This window comes from Zootermopsis nevadensis, unplaced genomic scaffold (assembly GCF_977971745.1).
Source record: "Zootermopsis nevadensis isolate Lab colony 2312 unplaced genomic scaffold, Znev_1.0 Znev_ptg000061l, whole genome shotgun sequence".
Taxonomy (NCBI): domain Eukaryota; kingdom Metazoa; phylum Arthropoda; class Insecta; order Blattodea; family Termopsidae; genus Zootermopsis; species Zootermopsis nevadensis.
The window spans coordinates 6,997,248-7,003,228 of NW_028259192.1; positions in this window are offsets into that span (position 1 = coordinate 6,997,248).

Genomic DNA, 5,981 nt, shown 5'->3' on the forward strand with positions numbered 1-5,981 from the left:
TACATTCAGTTGCTAATATTAATAGAAACATGTAAACCACTAACAGATTATGTAAGATTTGAGGTTTTCACAGCGGTGAGTATGAATATTTCTGTCTTCTGGGTTGTTGCCCTGTGTAGTCTGGTAGATGTTTACCAACGTTTCTGAGGTCATACTGCCTCCATTATCAGGGCGATGAAGACATTGGTGTTTTGTGTGTGATTAGTGCACACAGAATAATTAGACCTATCTTCATGGTGATTATTTAATGCTGCCAGGTACATGAACACTGTCTTAAGCCCATTTTTCTCTTGAGCTAACTGAAGAAGAAAGGCTGTACGGGGTTTTTCCAGGAGCATTCTGCCACAGCTGATATGACACACATAAGTTTAGAGGCACTGCAGGTTTTTGGTGATTGTGTAATTACCTACAGACTGTTGTCCCCACGTTTCCCTGATTTAACACCTTGTGACTTTTATTTATGGCAAAATCACCACATTCTGGAAAAACTCAGAAACAATATCTACCATGAGATTTCAGCAGTTTCTGGGGAAGAACTCTGGGGCCATCGAGCTACAACTACCTTCACCAACTGTGCTGCTGTAGAGATGCAGGAGGTTGAAGCTTGGCCAGGCACCCATATGGCTGCTGCTTCTCGGTTAAATAGAAGGTTGTCCACAATGTATTTTGTAATATCACTTCAGGGTTGTAAAACCATAAACTGCTTTCTCTTACACAAAATTACAGACATTTATATCAATCAGTGACTATGGAAGAAGACAGAATATGCCAGGTTAAATAGCCATTGGCTTAATGTAGTCAGGAGGCAGCCCTCGGTTCACGCCGGGATGCGTTTCTGGGCGAACCGGCGTAAACGGAATCGGCTTAAATTGAAACTTTTATAATGTAAATCAATGGGAAGTCAATGACATGCGCTCCCAGCACCCAAACATTGACGAGTAATACAATGGCATTACATTTAAAGCTCTGAAATAACTTAAATAAAATAAAGGGAATTTAAAAAATATATTTTATACACTTACAATCGGCAATTCGTTGGTCACCTCAATTGACTGCGATTCATTCACGTGTACAGTCATCTCTGCTGTTATGTGATTGTTGCTATCATGTAAGACACCGACCTATAGAGAATTGCGTAGTACAAATAACCCCACAGGGATTAAATTAGTCCTTTGAAAGTTTAAAGCGCCAGGAATGAAATTGCATAATAGCAAACTAGCATATGCAAAAGTTTGCATTTCACAAACAGCTTTTACGGATTCATCGATCTCATTGGAGCAAATTCCCGTTAACGAAACATACGTAATTCCAGAGAAGACTATTTATAATTTTTATTCATAATTAGCGATGTAAGAATTACGATTTAGAAGAAGAATCAGTACGAGATGATGTAGTACTAAATGTGAACTGAATAGCTAACATATTACAAATTACTAGAGGCACGGAGCATAGTCATTACTGAGAAACTGATAGTTGCTCTGCTGAGCCGGATGAATTCTAAATACTCGATGAAGCTCTTCTGGGGATATTGCCGAATATTTTCTTTAAGTTCTTCTGCAGTGTGCGGATTGTTTACATAAACTTTGTTCTTCAGCATGCCCCACAGGTAAAAATCGCACGGGTTTAAGTCCGGGGAACGCGGAGGCCACTGATCGATAACTTGTTCACCAAACACTTCTCGTAATGCTAACATCGACCGATCAGCTGTGTGAGCTGTAGCATTGTCTTGCATGAAGAAACCGTAAGTCTTTTCTTCATCGGTCATTTCTTGGAAAAAGGGTCTAACTATTAAATTTACATAATGTTCACAATTTATCCGCACACTGCAGAAGCACTTAAAGAAAATATTCGACAATTGATTTCGGCAATTTCCCAAAAAGAGCTTCGTCGAGTATTCCGAAACTTGTTAACGAGATGTGAAGTCGCCTGCAAGCACAAGGAAGTCACTTTGAACATATTTTGTGATTTAAGGTAAGAACAATTAATGTAATAACATGTATTAGTGACGAGAAATATTCGTAGTTCGCTGTTGCTAGCGGCACTGAAACTGATTCGCCTGTGACTCACGGGAAGAACACGCACCAGTCGTGCCGACGTCAACAGTGCGCCGGCCGAGCACGCAATGCAAGCACGACCGCAGCCTCATAAATTGAAGACCCGGTAGCACATATAGTATAAATGAGAAATACATATGAGACTTGTAAAAATATATGAAGGAAAGAGGCCACTAAATGTAAAAGGTAACCTTCACTAATCACTCAATCTTCTTCTTTCTTGGCTCTACAACCCAGTTGTGCGTTGTAAGGTTATTTTACACGCCGTAAATGTACGACATGGGATCGCCGAAGGAAGTTGTGCTAAGGATTTTTGTCACCCCCATCGATCTCATCCGGGTTTGAACCCGCGAACCTTGGGTACAGTGGCGAGCGCGCTAACCACTAGTCCACCGAGAGCGAATTAGTCATATCACAGGACAGTTAAGTGACAATTCCAGTAATCTTTGATTTCTAGGAATTTTTGTTTGTCTTTCACTTTATAACTGTAACAAGACCATTATAATGTCATCCACCTTTCTTGCAATGTAATGTGCATGCAGATGATGGATATTCTAATAATCAATACAAGATTAGACTTGAGAAAACAAAAGAGATGGCAATGACAGTCACTTGATAAAGCTGCTGATAGTGCACTATTTCAGAATTTAACGTGTGTCTTGAGGAGCAGTATGGGAATAAGAAATGGCACTTCACAAACCCCTTAAGAAAATATCGATAGTAAAAGAATCGATTAGGGTTTGTAAATAGTAACTAATAGCATGCTGATCGGAAGTGTCCGAAATTTACCTCTTAATTGAAATTAATTATGAAACAAAAGTGCGGAACAATTTTCATAAATCGTGAGTGTGTGCTGTATTGGTTTACCTCCTGCTTGGATTAATTCTGCCGGAACTGTATCAGTGTCTGGTGACTAAACTGTTCAAACTTTCTATATCAATTTCAATCTCAGAAGAACTCTGGTATATTAAATTCGCCTGTCCAGCATCGTTAACCCTATATATCTGCATGCTAGAGAATTAACATTATCATTTTGTATGTACAAAGCCAGTTAAAATGTTACCTATTTTCACATTCGCCTGTGAATCTATAGCTACAGCTTATAAGATTTTTTGTTTCTGTTTATTTCAAGCTCATTTAATTTGTCTATTTTTTGTTATTTCTGTAAGTTGCGGGCTTCTCTCCTTACACAGTCTGAGTTATCTCCATTCTGTTTGGATTCTATAGTGTTTCAATTTGGTCTGCAGTATTTGAACCAGTAATTTTGTGCACTATTTATCGAACTACGCTTTATGCTACTCAACTCGTTATAACCCAAATTATCCTTGATTGAAACTTTCGTATTATTTCCTGTATTTTAACCTGATACTAGTTTTTAACTTCCACATCTTTTAGTTCTTCATACAAAGATTTGTCATCGTTAATTTGTTTACCGAAAGTCTGTACTTGACTTTTGTAACCATAAGGCAATGGTCAATTTCACTGTTAACTGCTCTCAAAGATTTCATATCAGTTGTACTTGAATCTATTGCGGCATGGTGCTAGGACGGTGTGATCACGTTTTGGTGCAGAGGTAATATTTTATAACATTACCTACAGCGGCCATTATAAGTGTATTTGCAACGAATTTGCAAAAATATGCCATTTCTGCCTCTCTATCCATCCGTATGTAACAAACAACACGATAGCCGCTAAACAAGTCCGGTCTTGTGGTTTTCCAGATAATTGAACGAAAGGGATTTCTATGCTGTTCCATTTTGTATAATCCGATAACCATTTGACTGATGTTGATAATATTTTAAATTCGAGGTATTTGCTAGTCCGCTCCGCCTGCTTATTGCATATTTGTAAGAGAATGTCAAACGTTGGCATTCACAAACGGACGGCGGAATACATTACGCGTACATTTATTAACTTATTTTATAATATGTCTGTTGACACCAGTTTCAACGGCGGCTAATTCCAAAATTACAGTCATATTATAGGTACATAGCAGAAATATCAATAATCACGATAAGTGTGTAGATAAACCACACGAGTCCAAAAATAAATTTAGCTTTTAAAATTATATGCAAGAGTTATTAGTGAACTATAAAAAGTTAGGCAACTTTCGCTTTACGAACATTCGCTATAACGAACGTCACAATTCATTAAAATTTTCTTTAAGTCGCCAATAGATAGAGTTCCTCATAAAACGAAATGCCAAACGTACAGTGAACATAATTTTAAGATTTAAATAAATATTTTTTTTAAAAAATGTATTCATTACAATTATCAAAAAATTGTTATATGATAATTATACTGAAATGTTCTTGGTTAATAAAACTAATCTTTTTTTTCTATGGCTCTCCGGTCCGTATTCGGTCCATTGCCTCTTCAATTCTTCTCTTCCATTCGGTCCTCTGTTAGGTCCGTCTGTCCGAGGCTTTGATTGAGGTTTCAAAACATCTTCCTTATTATGGTGCAAGGTTGTTAGTCTTGCGACCAACCCCCAACCTGGATGACCAAGGTACCTGTCTTAGTCTGACCTCTCCCCCTCGACCAATCTGGCTAGGGAGGCCCTACTAGTAGCTATGCTACCACCAGAATAGCTCTTGGGGTCACTGAGGTACTCAAGCCCCACCACCACGACAAGGTACAGGTACATTAAGTGGGGAATGAAACTAATCTAGCCAGTAAAAAAACGTTGGTTCACATGCCACGCCACGTGGCGTACGTTACGTATCGTATACGATAAACCATATCGCATACATACGTACATCATAATAAAACGTATTGTATAGACCAGTGGTATTCTACCTGGGGTACGCGTACCCCCAGGGATACGCGAAGACATATTAGGGGATAAGTGAAATTTAAAAAAAAATATTATTTTATGATAAACACTGAATAATCAGTAATGTAATTTATTTAATTTATTTTATATGTAGATTATATACTATGTATAACTTGAATTATACACCAACAACTTTGGGGGTACAAAGTTTAAGAGAAATTATATCTGAAGGTACGCGAACAAAAAAGGTTGAATACCACTTGTATAGACCATTCGATGTTTAGTGCATGGTTTTAATGCTTTAAAATGGCTGCTAACGTATACGATACGTATCGTAAAAGATCAGAAATGCAAGATACACATAACGAACAAAAACGTATAACGAACAACGTCTTGGAACAGAACTCGTTCGTAAACCGAGAGTTGCCTGTACTTACCAGTTATTCTTAGAGAACACACACAAAGCTTGAAATGGAGTGTTTTAGTTTTTAGTTTTCTCGAAAATGAATGTTGTGGACTCATGTAGTTTATTTAATAACCTACTCTATCCCTATTATTCTTTCAGTCCAAGCCACAGATATAATTACAAAGTAAAGTTTATATCACTCCCCAGAATTATGATTGATGACAGGTCTACAATGAGAGATTCAGCATCCAGAGTTAATTATTATTTCGAGAAATGAATCTCGTATCGCATGAATTGAAATATCGATCATCGAATACAATTTGTAATGATGAAAAGCCGTAACTATTATTATTCTGAGGCTTTCGTTGCATCGTCTACGCCGTATTTTGTAGCAAAATGCAAAAGCACTTTCGAAGATTCAAAGGAACCTGGAGTTTCCTTATCCATGACCGAAACTTCGATTCAAAAGACAGGTAAAAAAGCTAGTTTAAAATGTTGACATACACTTAACATGACGTTTTCAGACAACCATATTCATTTCTCGCTCCACCCCCTTTTCCTTTATCGAACGTTCCTCCTACGAAGGCCCACGAAGTGTTATGAAGTTTAACAAAAATGTTTATCTCTTATAAGTTACATTTATAAACTGGGGCGATAAACAACAGCGTGAATAACAAACTACTGAAATCTTATCAGGTATTTACTTACCCTTCTACTCAGTCTATTGCTCCATTTTGACTTATAT